Below are 15218 nucleotides of genomic sequence, written 5' to 3'. Positions count from 1 at the left end.
GGCCTTGGCTCACCATCGAAGGGGACGAATAACAGCATTTAGCTGGTGATGACACATCCATGTGTCATCTGTGTCTTTGGATACAGATAAAATGGGTATTCATTTTGCTTTTCAACTCAGGCTTCTGTAGCAGCAATGCATCTGCCAGCATTTCATAAGCATGGGCTGGAGATAGAAAAGGATGTGTTGAAGAACACTGAGAATGCCATATGGAAATTCTTCTGTGGATTATCCCATTGAATCATCTAGTTGTGTATAGGATTAGTTACTTCTTCATATGGTGTTTAAGGACCAAATTTCTTCTGGAATGTTTTCCAAAGGTTATTTCTATGTTTTTCTGTACCATGGAATTGAGTTCAAAATTACATCATAACCTGCACCTACAGTGAGATATTTTAAAGAATCCAAAGAGCCTTATTCATTTTATTCCATGTTTTAACAGATATAATTCTCTCTCAATTAGTAACCTTTGAAGGACTGTATATAATTCATTCACTGCTATACATTTATTTCCCTGTGAACAGTCCGTAAGCTTTGCAGAAAGGGGTGTAGGCAGTATGAAATAATTTATGCTGCTAATTGACAATTGTGCAGTTGCTTCTACTTTCAAACAGGAAAAAAAATCAATGTAGACTGGCAGGTTAAATAAAAAAGGAAAGGGAAGGCAGAAAATTCCATTTTTTGCAACCAGTTTGTGTCATACTATTTAAATCAGTCTTAGTTAACCTTGCTAAAACTAATCAGTTTAGCTACAATGAAATAGTTTTATTCTTGCTATTCCATAAATTAGCTATCAAGTTCTGTCAAGATGACATTATAATTGCATGAATTACAGATCAGTGCCTATTCCCATTTGTACCTACACTTGAGTGACATGAGTGAATTAGGGTAGAACTTTGGTAATATGCATTAATCCTGAATACTTCTCAAAATGCTTTAATAAAAATGTTGAAAGGTGCCTTATTTATCCCATCTTATGTAGCTGTTTGTAACAAAAATATATATAGAGATGGGTAATTTACATATTAAGAGTGAAGGAAGTTATTTAGAGAAATCTGATGTCTTTACTAGGAAAGGAGAAGCAATGTGTCTCTGAGAAGAATGGAGAGAGGGAGTCGAGCTTAGGGACAAGGCAGTGAGAGCAAGAGCTGTATAAGGAAACATAAAATTGAAACTGATTGCTTGGAAACACTGCATACACTTCATGCTTCAGTTGACTGAGTTCCTTCACCAGACACTTCTTCCTACATTCTTAGCAGTGTGGATTGCCATCCTCCAAAGCTCAGCTCCTCGAGTGGAGCTGAGGCAGATGTGGCTATCAACATCCCAAAAGCTGTGAGCTCTCATCCTTCTGTGTGGCCATATTCTTCTCATGGAAAACCTCAGAATAAGCAGCCTCTCAAAAAAATAATGAAGTCCATCACATAGCATCTTAAAAGAATAAAATTAAAGAGTAGCTTAGTTTAAAAGTGTTCTGACTAGTGCCAAAAAGGAAATTCAAGTAATAATTTATTGATATCACCAATTAAATAAGTAATGTCCTTTATGGGTACCTGTATACCTTACATGCACTATTTGTTATGTTTTAATTCAGTAGGCAGCACATATGGAAGATACATTAATGAAATGAAACCTGGGGAGGAGGGAAGTGTTCTCTATCAAGCGGTACTTACATCTTGTATATTTAGAAGTGCCAGAGCATTTTCAAAAACAGAACCAAAATTTTATCTTTAAAACCACTTACAGGGTCTGAAAGCTCTCTGGTGTGTTTTTTGCTGTTCTGTACCTCCTAGATTTGAAGATACGGGAAAAATTGTGAAACACAATCCTAAGTGGTACTTAAAATTCTTCTGCAATTCCTAAAGAAAGAGCTGTTGTTAAATGAAAGTGTATTTATAGTAGCTAGAAATGGAGTTTCATGATGGAACAGAACAGAATGTGGGAGTGCAGCAGAGAGTGCAGCCTTAATGTAATGACCAAAGTATAATGATCTTAAGTGTAATGGCAGCCACCTGTTCTCACACAAGCAGCCCCTTTTATCCCCTTTCCCCTCTCTTTTCCTATGCTTGTTCCTTCCCTTCCTCCCTTTCCCCACCTTTGGTTCCTCCCTTAAATGTGCTGTGGCAAGTCCAGCCAGAGGCCAGATGCAGAGAACCTTTCCAGCAGCAGAGTCATCCACAGGAACTCACAGCTGGACAGCAAGGCTGATGGCTTTCCCAGGGAAGCTTTGGGACAAGGGCTTCATTCCTGTTACTGGGCTACAGGGATTCCCCATCCTGCTTCTGTGCTTCTTGTATTTGTGGGGATTAACTGTTCCTCACAGCAGCCAACATTGGACCAAATAATACAATCCACTCTGATCTCTCAGTGTGTTACCTGTAGGCCCAAGAAAACCAGGACACACAATCAAGTAGTTGTCTCTGCTTCACCAGCCTTTTGGCAACCAGGCTGACATCTTCTTCTTTGTAAAGGACATGGGGGACTTTATAGTTATGCTGGGAAACCAAAATGGGGGAAAAAATTATCATACCTATTAAAAGCTGCTCAGAGTATAACTTGAAGGACATATGCAACAATGGAAGTAAAACAAGTTAAGACCCCCAGTGAACAGAAGAAACCCAAAAGCTGAAAGCAGACCACATGTCTAGACCTAGTACACTTGCAGGGATTTTGCATTCCTTAACCTTCTTCCTGCATTCCCTGAATTTTTCTCTAAGGAGCATATTATCAGTCATGTATCCCTGTGAAGCATATGCAGTTTCTGAATATCTTACCTATGAGCAGAACACTGTGTGTTAAAGAACAGTGTGAGATTTTGAAGGTCCTATTTCTACAAAAGGCCTAAAGACTCCATCTTGGTCCTAAAAAGATGTAAAAGCAGCAAACAAAGCAAACTTATTCTTTCCAGAAGGCACCAAGGGCATGCTTCCAGGTGCAGTGCAGGTAAGGGAACAGAGGACTCAGACACATGGGTTTTCTGGCAGGTTAAGTTAATGTTTGCTATTTTTATCCTGTTTATTATTGTGAGACACGATTTTTGTATTAGTACTGCAATTCTAGTATTGCTACCTAGTCACTAGAGCACTGACAAGTGGCAAGGCATCCCTAGTTCTACTTACAGATTTAGAAAAATTCTAATTTTCCTTTTTCTTTTTGACTCACCATTACTAAATGTTCTTGTTACTGCTCATAGAATAAGAGCAAATGCTCACATGCCAATGCGCTCATGTGCATTAAAGTCATCAGCCAAAATTGAGTTGTCCAGAAGTTTTGCCATGTACCATTTTCTGCCAAGTCTAGGATTGTTTCCAACATCTGATCAGTTCTTTGTCCAGGAATGTGTAAATGCAAGCCCTAAAATTAAGGTAAATGTACTTCAAAATGAAAGTTTAATTCATATATATTTGAAGTTAGCATTATCACATTCAGTTGACCAGTATTATCTGTTTAATACCAAATCAGAGACATAGAAAGGCTGAAGTGCTACAGCAAAGCAGAAATGCTCTCACAAGAAGTAGCAGATTATTTCATCTGTGTTAATTAAACCTTGACATTATCACAGATTGGCTTCGGCTGAAAAGGACCATAAGAATTATGTAGCTCCAACTCCCAAATTCCTGGAAGTAATTAATTCCTAACTGTTGAAAGTAATTAATTCCAAACTTCTAGAAGTTGATAGCTATCTGACTGTCTCGCTCAGTGAGAAAAAGTGACACAAGTAGAGTGCTGTTGTCAGATTAGTTCAGGGTGGCTTGCTCATCACAGGAATTAAAAAGCCCAGCTGAAGCAAAGTTGGGACTTGGTATTATTTTGGTAGCTTGTGAAGGATTGGGAATGTACTGGAAGATTGGGATGGTGAGCAGTGATTCTTTTGAAGAGGAGCAAAGGAAAGAAATAAGAATTTTTATACCAATCATTTTATTTTGATTGTTTGGGGAAAAAAAACCCCACCCTGAATCAGTCATCTGACATTATTTTTGAGTAGCACCATGACAGCAAGCAAGAGTCAACAAGTATTTTGTTGCAGATGGGTTGTAGCATACATATGTTATTTTCCTTCACCAGAACAGAGGCAAAGAAAATTTGAGTTGGACAAAAAAGACTTTTCTAAAGATAAGGCTAGTGAAGTTTTGGAATGTATTGCCTAGGGAAGTTGAAGAATATCCACCAGAAACAATCTGGCAAATCTTTCAGAAATAGTCTTTGTAAATGTTTACCAAGCACATGGGTATGGATTCTCTCCCTTGGGAGGAATGTGAAAGCTTTGATGATTTCCAGAACCTTTTTCAGGCCTTTTTTCACCCCTGAATCTCCACACAGTCCTACAAGCTTTGTATTGGGCCTTCACAAACAGGGCAGAGACTGCTGTAAGGGGCTTTTTTTGGAGTCTGAAGTGCTCATGGACAAATCTGGAGCAGCTGGAAGCACCTTTCTTCTGGCTGGTCCTTTGCCAGTGACCACTTGTGTCTGCTGGAAGAGAAACCTAACAAATTGAGCTGCTGAGATTTTTCAGCCTTTCTGGGCATTAAAACCCAGAAATTTCATTTTCAATCTCTGAATAAGACCTGATCACCTCAAAAGACAGCACAAACAAAACTGTTTCACCTCTAGGAAATGGTCTTCATTGAAGGCATTTTCTAAATGTCAGGACCCATCTCCCCCATTCAAAACCTCCTAGTTTTCATTCCTTACTAGCACAAAGTTCAAACTCCTTATTGCCTATCCAATTTTCTGTGTGACAACTTCTTGTATTTTAAGATGTAGTAGAAACAAACTGGAATTACATATCATAGGTGTTATGGCCTCAAATGCTTCCAAGGACACAGAAATTGAGGATGGTTTTTACCATTTATTTGCAGGAGAAATTCTGTTTGCTCTTGCCTTGGGCAGGCTCCCCATATGCTGCAGTGCTGTATCCACAACCACTGCAGCAACCTCCTGACATCACCACTCTGCTCCACGAGGTTTTTTTCAAGAAGAGCTAATGAAAACAGTCTGTTCTAGCAACCAGATGCAGAGGAATTAGAGATACTATGAAAGAAGTGACAAATAAGAATGTATAATTAATTTAAAGAAAATTAGTTATATATCCCTTCCTTTCTCTGTTGCTACTGCAGCTGCTTGAATGTATGACTGACAGCAGTAAATCTTGGCAAAAATCTGTGCTTTTAGTATAGTTATAGAACTGTTTTCTTCAGAAGAACATATAACACAGGTCTGAGAAAGCACAGTGCAGAAAATACATAGTTGAATAAAATTATCTCAGTCTCAAAAAACATAATTTAATTAGCTTTCCACACTTATGCAGTGGTTTATGTGTTTTAATGTAGAACATTGCAAAATTAAATAATATTCCATTTACAACTTACATTAATTATTTTAAACAACTATTAAATTGTTTAAATAAAATAAAATAAAATAAATTTAAATACTTTTGTAACAATTTAAATTATTCTTAAAATGATGGTTCAATGATTTTATTATATTATCTTAAATGTCAAGAGGCGAAAATCAGGAAGGTTTTGAAAAAGCATCATGACTAAAGGCAGTTTAGATTAAGCGTCTTTTCTAGTAATATTTATTATTTACTGAGAAGTTATCCTTGCTGGGTTTCTGCCTTGTTTCTGCATCATGGTTTTTATAATCACCTCAGCCATCAGCACTTGTAATTAAAAAACTTACATTCTTTTGGGAAGTACAATGCAACAGAACAGACATTGAGGATTTCATCACAGTCTTTTTATCCCATATAGCCTTTTCCATGTACAAGGGAATGAATCATTAGCCACGTCTTATCAATTGTGAGGTATTAGAGTTAAGGTAGTAGGACTCCTGCTGAGATTGCTCTGTTATTCCTGAAATGAAATACCATTGAGTGTTTTGTACACAACGTGAGATGTCCAAGAAATGCTACATATTCCTCACAGCAGATTTATTAACTTTGAGAGGAACAGGTTGTTTTTAATTCAGAATTTGTGATTAAAAGGATTATTTTTCAAACAATGAACATTCCTTACTGAGGTCAGCAATGCAGTGGCACAATTAAGGAAGATATTTTTATTTTTTGTGCCTATGTGCTGTTGCCAGTTTACCCTCTGGTCCAAATAATTTAATATGTGGATAGACAAGACCACTTGAAACAAAAAGTAAAAAACTTAAACAGTTATAAATTACCAACTACATGTAGTTAAACAGTGACTCAGTTTCGTAGTAGTAAGGCTGAATTTCTACTGAAATTTCTTGATGTCATGTCTACAAAGAAACCTAAAAAAAGGAAATTCTTCTCATTAACTTGTGTTACTAGGCTTGCATTTGAAAATAATTTGATATAGCAGGGGTGGATTGGTAAACCTATCAGTAGAGCTACTAACTAACTCTTGTATTGTTTTAAGAAAAAAAAATCAAACACATTCCTTGTTCCTTGTCAAATGTTTTTTTTTGTGCCAATGACTATGAACTCATTGATCAGTAAGAGTTGTATTCTATGAAATCAGTTCCTTCTTGGTGTTATTGTAAAGAGCACTTTTCTGTTTCAGCAACTGTCTTGGTTTAGCCCCAGCCAGCAGCCACGCCTTACACAGCCACTTTCTCACTGCCCTACCAGAACTGTGGACAGACTTGGAAGAGTAAAAGCTGGAAAACTCATGGGTTGAAAGTATGACAGTTTAATAGGAAAACCAAAAGCCATGTGCTCAAACAAAGCCAAACAAGGAATTGATTCACTGCTTCCCATGGGCAGGCAGGTGTTCAGCCATCCCCAGGAGAGCAGGGCCCCATCACATGTCACAAGTTGGGAATACAAACACCATCACTCCAAATGTCCCCCCTCCCTCATTCCTCCCTCCACTTTATTTACTGACCATGATGTTGTGGGGTCTGGAATATCCCTCTGGTCAGTTGGGGTCACTTCATCTGTCCTGGCTGTGTCTCCTCCCAAGCATCCCCACATTCATTGCCAGCATGGCAGTATGGAGAGAAGAAAAGGCCTTGGCTCTGTGCCAGTCCTGCTCAGCAATAACAAAAACATCTCTAAATTATCAACCCTGTGCCCAGCACAAATCCAAAACAGCCACACACCAGCCACTGTGAAGAAAATGAACTCTATCCCAGCCAAACCAGCACAACTTATTAAATAAAATTTGGTTTAATTAGGATTTAAGTAAGTGAATAAACAATGTAAATAATATTAGACAGATTTGTAATGGGTACTCTTCTCCAGTTCCATAACGTACAAGGTAACCTGAATGTTTGTTGTTTTAATTTGAAAAAAGAAAATTAAAAGCCTCTGTATCATATCACATGTTCTTTTCTAGCCTCTCCTTAAGCAACAGCAAACAAAACCAGAGATAACTATCTGAAAAGTTACAGACATGTAAGAAAAAAATGTTTCAAAGCCATATAATTCAGATACTTCAAAAGTTATTTTCTCTATCAAAAATATCAAGTGAATTATAAACCTGAACATGAAGTACAACTGAACTCCCTTTCCCCCCTAGAGAGAACCTTAAAAGGACATGACTAAGATTTTCTCATTTAGATAAATATCTCATTCAGATAAATATCTGAAAAATCAGCCCTTTTAACTTGGAATTAATGATACCAGGATACACTCATGTTGAAGTAGTCTGGCACTAAAAATATCAACTTCTTTAAATTATGAGTTTTTGGATCTCTTGTAGAAAAGAATGTCACAGCAACATCCTTCACTTGCCACTGAGCTTTTCAGCTTCTGCATTGTGGCCTCTTCTTAAAAAAGAAAAATAAAAGGAAAAAAAAAAGTGTTTAATGATGACATAGATTTCTTTTCAGGCCTGGGCACATTTTAAGTAGATATGTATTAACAGCTTTGGTTATTATTGTCTACATTTTTTTTGCATTTTTAACAAGATTAAAGGCAGGAGATATTGTCAGGATTTTAAAGTGAGCATTCTGGACAGTAGATCATCTGGCTGCAGAATTGCAATGGGTTTTGTAAACAAATTCACTGCTGTTCAGTTCTTGTTCTTAAGAAACAACATCTCTCTGACGCCTAAAGCAAAAATGTTTAGTTACTGGGAAGAATAAGACTCATAAGAGGTATAGTTCCACTCTCAGTTAAAAGATTTATTGCTATCTGGTGTCTTTGATCTTCAGTATGGAAAGTAGAGCTGGCAACTGTTTTTTCTCATTCTCTCTCTTCCAACAGTGCTGATCTTATCCAAAAGATTTAATTCAATTGCAACAGAATGATTAATTAAAGTTGCAGGAAATACTATTTTCATAGGTCTGAACAGGAAGCTCAGAGAGTTGAGTGGTTCCCTAAACTGACTCATAAGAATGAAAAAATGAAATGTGGTGTTTGTTATTGAGAAAAGCATGCAAAGAACCTGAAAGTCCAACAGAAAAACTCTTTCATTCTGTGGAAAGCACAGTATCACTCAGACTAGGGCCACCTTCTACTTCCATGAATTAATTACAATAAATCAATCACACAATTATGTTCAGTAATCCCCTCTGTCTGTTGACAACAATACATCGCTAAATACTTGAAAATTGAAAATTACTTGAGAAACTGAGATGGCTTCTAATACTGAATTGCAATTTTACATCATCTGTGGTGTAGATGCAGGCAATATGAAAGACAGGAGACCTTACAGCACCTTCCATTACCTGAAGGGAGCCTGCAGGAGAGTTCCTCCCTAGAGAGGGACTTTTTAGAAGGGCATGTAGTGACAGGACAAGGGGGAAATGGCTTTAAGGTGAAAGAGAACAGGTTTAGTTCAGGTATTGGGAAGAAAATACAACCTGTGAGGGTGGTGAGGCACTGGCACAGGTTGTCCAGAGAAGCTTGTCCAGGATGCTCCATCCCTGGAAGTGTTCAAGGCCAGGCTGGGTGGGGCTCTGGTCCAGTGCAAAGTGTCCGTGCCCACGGCAGGGGTTGGAACAAGGTGATCCTTAGGGTTCCTTCCAACCCAAGCCATGCTGACTCTAACTAGTAATACATATAAGTGTGTACTGGCATGGCTGTTTTGGTACCATACATAGGCAGATCCCTAAAACCAGCTGAGGAACTACCAAATCCAACCTTCCTTTCAGCAGAGCAAAAGAACCAAAACATTTAAAGGCAGAATGATCTCACGTAACAAGATTTGTAAAATTTATAAATTCAGGTGTGAATGCTTCAGAAGTATAATGTAAGTTTTGACAAAGTGTTTTGATTTGATGCTTTTACTTTTTGCTGTAAGACATGATTAACTCTCAACCTACCTACATCTACTAGCATTTTGCAGTAAAAATAGCAGTGCTGAGCCGCTTCCTGAGGTGCAAGAACAATCCTACAGTTCCTAAATGTGAGGGGAGATTTTTTTTCCTCCAGTTAAAACAAAGAAATCATTGAAATAAAGAGCAGCCTTTAAAAATTCTTGACTGGTAGCTCTTAAAATTGCCCTCTCCTCCCCTCTCAGTATTAAGAAAATCTTATTTTGCAAAAATCAACGAGATTTTGCAGTGAGTATTAAATGCAATATTTAGAAAAGAAATACCTTATTTTAGATGTTCAGCATTAATGTGTACATATAATTGATGCTTTTGAGTTTGATCCATTTTGTGACAGGCTTTGAGAGCCAAAAATGACAGAATTAGCAGTGCTACAATAGGGCTTATGACAAATAAGAAAAGCATCACTAGTGGATTGTATTGTATCACATACAGAAATAAAAGAAAGCAAATGGTCCACTTACATACCTGCTTTTACTTCACCTAACTTAAATTTCCTCCAGCTCCATAGAGGTATTGAAGTTTTAGAAGCTTGAGGATTTATTGCAAAGAAATTAATTGCCTCTGGTTGCAGCTTACCATGAAGCAGCCACATAAAATGGAGACAGACATCATTACATAGCAGCCTGTCTTGTTTCTTCCAGGTACCTGGAAGAATCTACCTATGTTACTGTCAAGCTCATGACTTTGAAACTAAGAAAATAGAAAAATATGAGGACAGTCAACAAATAAATGTTGCCTGAACATGGCTGTCAAAGAAGAAAATTAAAATTGTGCCAATCTTTTACTATGTACATTGACAGAAAATTTCAGGTATTGCAGCCAGGAGAATAAAGGCATTACAAAATAAAAAAAAAAAAGAAAAAAGTTCAGCCACGACCTGATTTCTTGATCTGTTCTTCTTCTCTATAAGCTTTTTAATTTATCAGTAAATAAGACACATACAAAACCAAGTGTGGGAGATGCTGAACTTCAAACTTGTAAAGTGTGATAAAGAACTAGACTGAGACTAATAAAAATATTTTACAAGGAATGAATGCTTGTTATCACCTGCACAGAATGGTACTGTGTCTTTGTAGATAAGGGGAGTTTTTGGCAAGGAAATATCCCATTTAGATATAAATAGCACAGTCAGTTGTAATAAAACCAGAATTGAAATACCGAAAAACCTCGAGAGCATGAAGACAACAAATCATATGGCAGCCATGCCAAAACACTTGCTGCATCCAGACAGGTTTGTAATTACACAACAAACATATGGAAAGTAGTTTCATATTTATTAGTTTGTATATTAATTACATTAACAAGAATAATAGAAATTAAAACACCTGTACCTGAAAATAGGGGCTTTTCACTGTTCTTCCCATTATGGTGGTGGCCATAACAAAATGCAACAACCTGACTTATGGAGAATGCAGTCCTGGACATCATTTGTCCACTGGACTCCTGGAACAGGACAGGAGAGGACTGTGCCATAAACTCAGGGAAAAGAGTAGTGAGAGACCTCCTGGTAGAACAAGCTTCCCCTTCCCAAGAGATCCAAGTATAGCTTTACTGCATTGCAGCCATGATAAGACCGTGCATGCACAAAAATGTACCTGAATGGAAACCACTTTTTCCAGCCAGGAACACATAAATGTTGCAGTGTGGAGTCTGGAATCATTAGCAATGCTGGAATTTTCCTGACTGCAGCAAATCTTTGTCCAACCTGCAGCGAGGGTCCTTACATTCCCTGATACACTACTTGGCTATGCTTTCCCTGTGCATTTGTCCCACATGAATTAATGTGGTCCTTTCCTGAGTAACTGCAGGGCTAATCAGAGCGTGCAGTGGGAGGCTAAAACATGGACTGTGTCTGCAGACAGAAAGGTTAAAGCTGCCCAGCATTACTTGCTACAAGATAAAGTTATCTGTGGTGTGCTGTGAAAGCAAGGGAAGAACCCCCGTCACGGACCAGGATGCTGAAGCTCACTGCTTTTTCTGGCTCCCAAAAGCCATCAGCAAGATGCCTTTCAGACAGAATGGAATAATCTGGAGTAACTTTTCCCCCACATTCACACCAGAAACATAATCTACTACATCAGTCTCTTCCAGCTTCTTCTATGTCCTTTCACTATAGATGTCTGATATATAGAAAGAGCCGTGGCATTCCTCCTAGATATGGAGTATGTTCTCCTTCAGTGGCTATTGTGTCACTCTTCTGTACTGGAGAGCTGTACTTGCTCTGTATCTCTGTGTTCCAACTGTCCAGATTACAACAAGCCATGCTTTCACGTGGTTTTGTTGCTGTAGTTCAAAGCCCATACAAAAACAAACTGATTCTGGGTTGATTTTCTGTATGAAAGATCAAAAATTACAGTACAGACAATGCACTACTTGTGTTATCTTCAACATTGCTTTCAAAATAGGATGTGTCATCAAAATTCTGTCTAGCACCTCCTTGTATGCACAGATGGCATGAGAACTGTAGTGATACAGCTTTGTTTCTTTTTTTCTCACTTTCTTAGCCTTGAATTTTCATCCTTGATTTGTCATATCCATGTCTTTTGAATTTTTATTTCATCAGACCATGTCTGTGTGTTTGCATGGCCATTTCTTTATTAGACCTTTAAAAATACCTGTCTTACATTCCTTGCTATTATGATTTTCTCTCTATAATTATTTTTAGCTTGTCAGGTGACTCCCAAGCCTTCCTTAAGGAAGAGAGATGAGTCTTTTTCTCAGAGTGTGTGTTTCACTGTGTCACCTGTGAATACATGGATATTTGTCTACTTGAGTGGAGGTACTAGACCAGGTAAAAAGCCATCAATCCACACTAAATTGTGCCTAAGCAACACCAAGTGATGGAAAACTATCTCATCTCTTATCTTCTCTGTGATCACCTCTGACTTCAGACAAACCTTCCTTGCTTTTTAGGAAATTTTCCAATGCATTTCTTTGAGAACAGCCTGACATGAAAATCTTTGCTTAAGAATCACCTTTGTTTTCTTCTCTCAATCCTACAATGACTGAGAAAACTTTGAGAAAACTGAGATAAGCAATGTCCCTTCAGCCTGACCACCTTTTTCAGGCCCACAGTCACATACTTTGCAAGGAGTTGTAGTTCCTACTTTCCAAATGTCAGGATTCATCTAGGGAGATAGTTTGAAAGAGGCTGACAGGGAGCCAGAAAAAGCACACAGGTCCATATTTGAGGGATTGATTCACAACCTCATCAGTCACTCATAAGTAAAACATCTGTAATAATTTATAAAGTTCCTGCACTCCAGCTTAGACAGTAAACAACTCACTGGAGAGATGACACCTTCCTGAACTTTGGCCTATATACATCACCTCCAATTGTGCTCAAGACTTAAAGGAAAAACAACCACATGAAAACACACGGCCCCCCCAGTGACCAGACCCCTGCCAGAGCAGTTTTGCCTCAGGAATCAGTCACACAGAGCTAGTCTTGGAAGCTCCTTAAACACCACTGCTTTTTCAGATGTATGTCTTTGCCTTGAGCAGACCAGCTAATTTTTCCAGTATCACTTAGATAAGGCATGTGGCTGCAACTAAAACCTTCAGGAGTGCAGAAAAAATATTTTCAAATTTCTTCTAATTCTCTTTGCTTCCTGATCAAATATGAATCTTCAGGAGCTCAGTCACAATGTGTAAGAATTGTCATAACCCAGGCTGTATGAACCTCTAAATGAGAAATTCAAACCAACCCAGGTCTATAAATATTTGAGTTTCTCATTAGTTTTATATTTATCCCAGGATGTAGCTGCCTTAGTAATCATGTCTAACAGATGGACACTGAAGGAAACATGTTGGTATATATTGACGTTGACGAGCTTCAAAGTGACATCACTGGTCTTTTGATTTGATTCTATTTTTATCTCTTTTGGTTTCCCTGAGGGCTGTTGTAAACAAAGAATTCTTTAAAGCACAGATTTTAAGAATTCCAACCAGAACAGCTATCTTTTTACAGTTAAAATAGGGATAACATGGTAATGATCCTTTCATCCCAGATAACACCGAATGGTCTCTAGTCTTCTCTCTCCTTCCTTTTCCACTGAAGCAATTTCATTGGAAATGAAATTTTATCTAGGAATTTTATCTAGCTTGAGTTCAGATATTTTCCAGGATGGTATCATAAACAGAGGTCTACTTCTGTAAGTCACCCCATGAATCTTTCAATCACAACTTATTTTAAACAAAAAATTATACAGAAGAAATAGAGCATTACAGTTTGCTGTATTTTACTGTACACTTTAGAACTGCTTAATGGTTAAAATTCTTGCAGAGGCTTTAAACATTAAGGATACTGGAGTCACAGTCCGTACCAATAGAGATGTTTTATTCTGCAAACTTCAAGCACACAACAGAGATGTTTTACCCTGTAAACCTGGAGGAGTAAGGGGACAAAGCAAAAGAAAAACAACCTCGTGTGAAGTATTCTGTGTGCAGGGATGCACAAGTTAGGGAGCTAATGTCAAGAGAGGTCAGTGAGAATTCTTCTCCCTTCATCCACAATCATGGTAGGACTTCAAGGAAGGGGAGAGCCACTGCTGGGTAAAAATTCTCAGTAAAGTCTCAAGTAAAGAGCCAGGCTGTACAAAAAGCAAGAAAACTTTGAGAAATTTCAGAGAAAAAGACCCTTTTCAAATCAACTAAACCAAAGCAACTGCCTCCAAGCTTTCCAAGTAGCTTTCTGACATGGAGTAGGAAATGGAACTGTGGAAATAGAGGGAGAACTGAGTGCCAGTGACTCAGAACACATGACAGCAGGAAGAGTTTTGCATTAGCTAAAACAAAGGGGTGAAGTAAGCAAGTCAGCAAGATGAGTGCTGGAATTGTCTTTCTCCATACTACAACACTAAATACACAGAAAGTGCAACACAGAAATACCAAGATAATTATTCCCAACAGAGAAGATCCACTGGATGAAAAAAATCCCCAAGCTGTCATTCAGCTTCTACAAATGAGTGGCATGATGTGAAAAACAGTGATATCTAAACATTTATCAGTTGAACCACAAATAAGTTTCTTTAACTTCATCCAGGTTTCAAATGGTCTAAAGAAAACATCTGTTCTTAATTTGAAGGGTATCAAATATACTGCCTTAGCATAAATAATTTCTTTTAAAAACAATTTTAAAGTATTTTCAGCTGCTGAATGCAACATCATTGGAAGAGGAAACAACAAAACACATCTGGCTACATGAAACTGCAAAAATGGCTGCAGCAACACATCATTTTGAAGGAAGACATCTTTAAGAACCTAACCATTGCTTTTGAGCTAGAACTCAAAGACTAGCAGAATGATCAACACAGACAAGTTACTTTCCTGGAAATGTTCTTTAAAATGGCTTACCTGTTTGTACATTTACACTGAGATTATCTGTATGCAAGCTCTCAGGTAAATTTTACCATATGAGTTTCCTCAGTATTGTACTTCAAGCCTCCTGTGACTGCAGTGACAGTAAAGGCAGCAAAGCATCCACCTCTCCTTCTCAAGCACGCTCTTATTTGAAGACCCAGAAGTGATGGACTTTAGGAGAGAGGCTGTGAGCATACTGCATATACTGATAACAAAGCCCAAGAAGTTAAAAAAATTGTAATATGTTTTTCTTTGCAATATTCCCTTCTTCTTCTTGAAATTCACAGAATCACAGAATTGTTAGGGTTTAAAGGGACCTCTGAAGATCTCCTAGCTCAAGCCCCCCACCAAGGCAGGGTCACTTAGAGCAGGTTACACAGGAATGTGTCCAGGTGGGTTTTGAGTGTTTCCAGCGAGGGAGAAGTTCAATAATCTTCCAAGGGTTTTGAGAAAGGGCCATGCTTATCAGCATGCTCTACCAGCAAAGATATGAGGCTTAGGAGGCTGCATGCCTGCAATCATGAGAGCCTCTGCACAAGGAGCCTTTGCAAGAGATGGTGATTAGCAATATGACAATATTACTGCACTGAAGAGACCAA

This window comes from Molothrus ater, chromosome 1 (genome assembly GCF_012460135.2).
Source record: "Molothrus ater isolate BHLD 08-10-18 breed brown headed cowbird chromosome 1, BPBGC_Mater_1.1, whole genome shotgun sequence".
NCBI classification, from domain to species: Eukaryota; Metazoa; Chordata; class Aves; order Passeriformes; family Icteridae; genus Molothrus; species Molothrus ater.
This window is presented reverse-complemented; position numbering follows the sequence as displayed.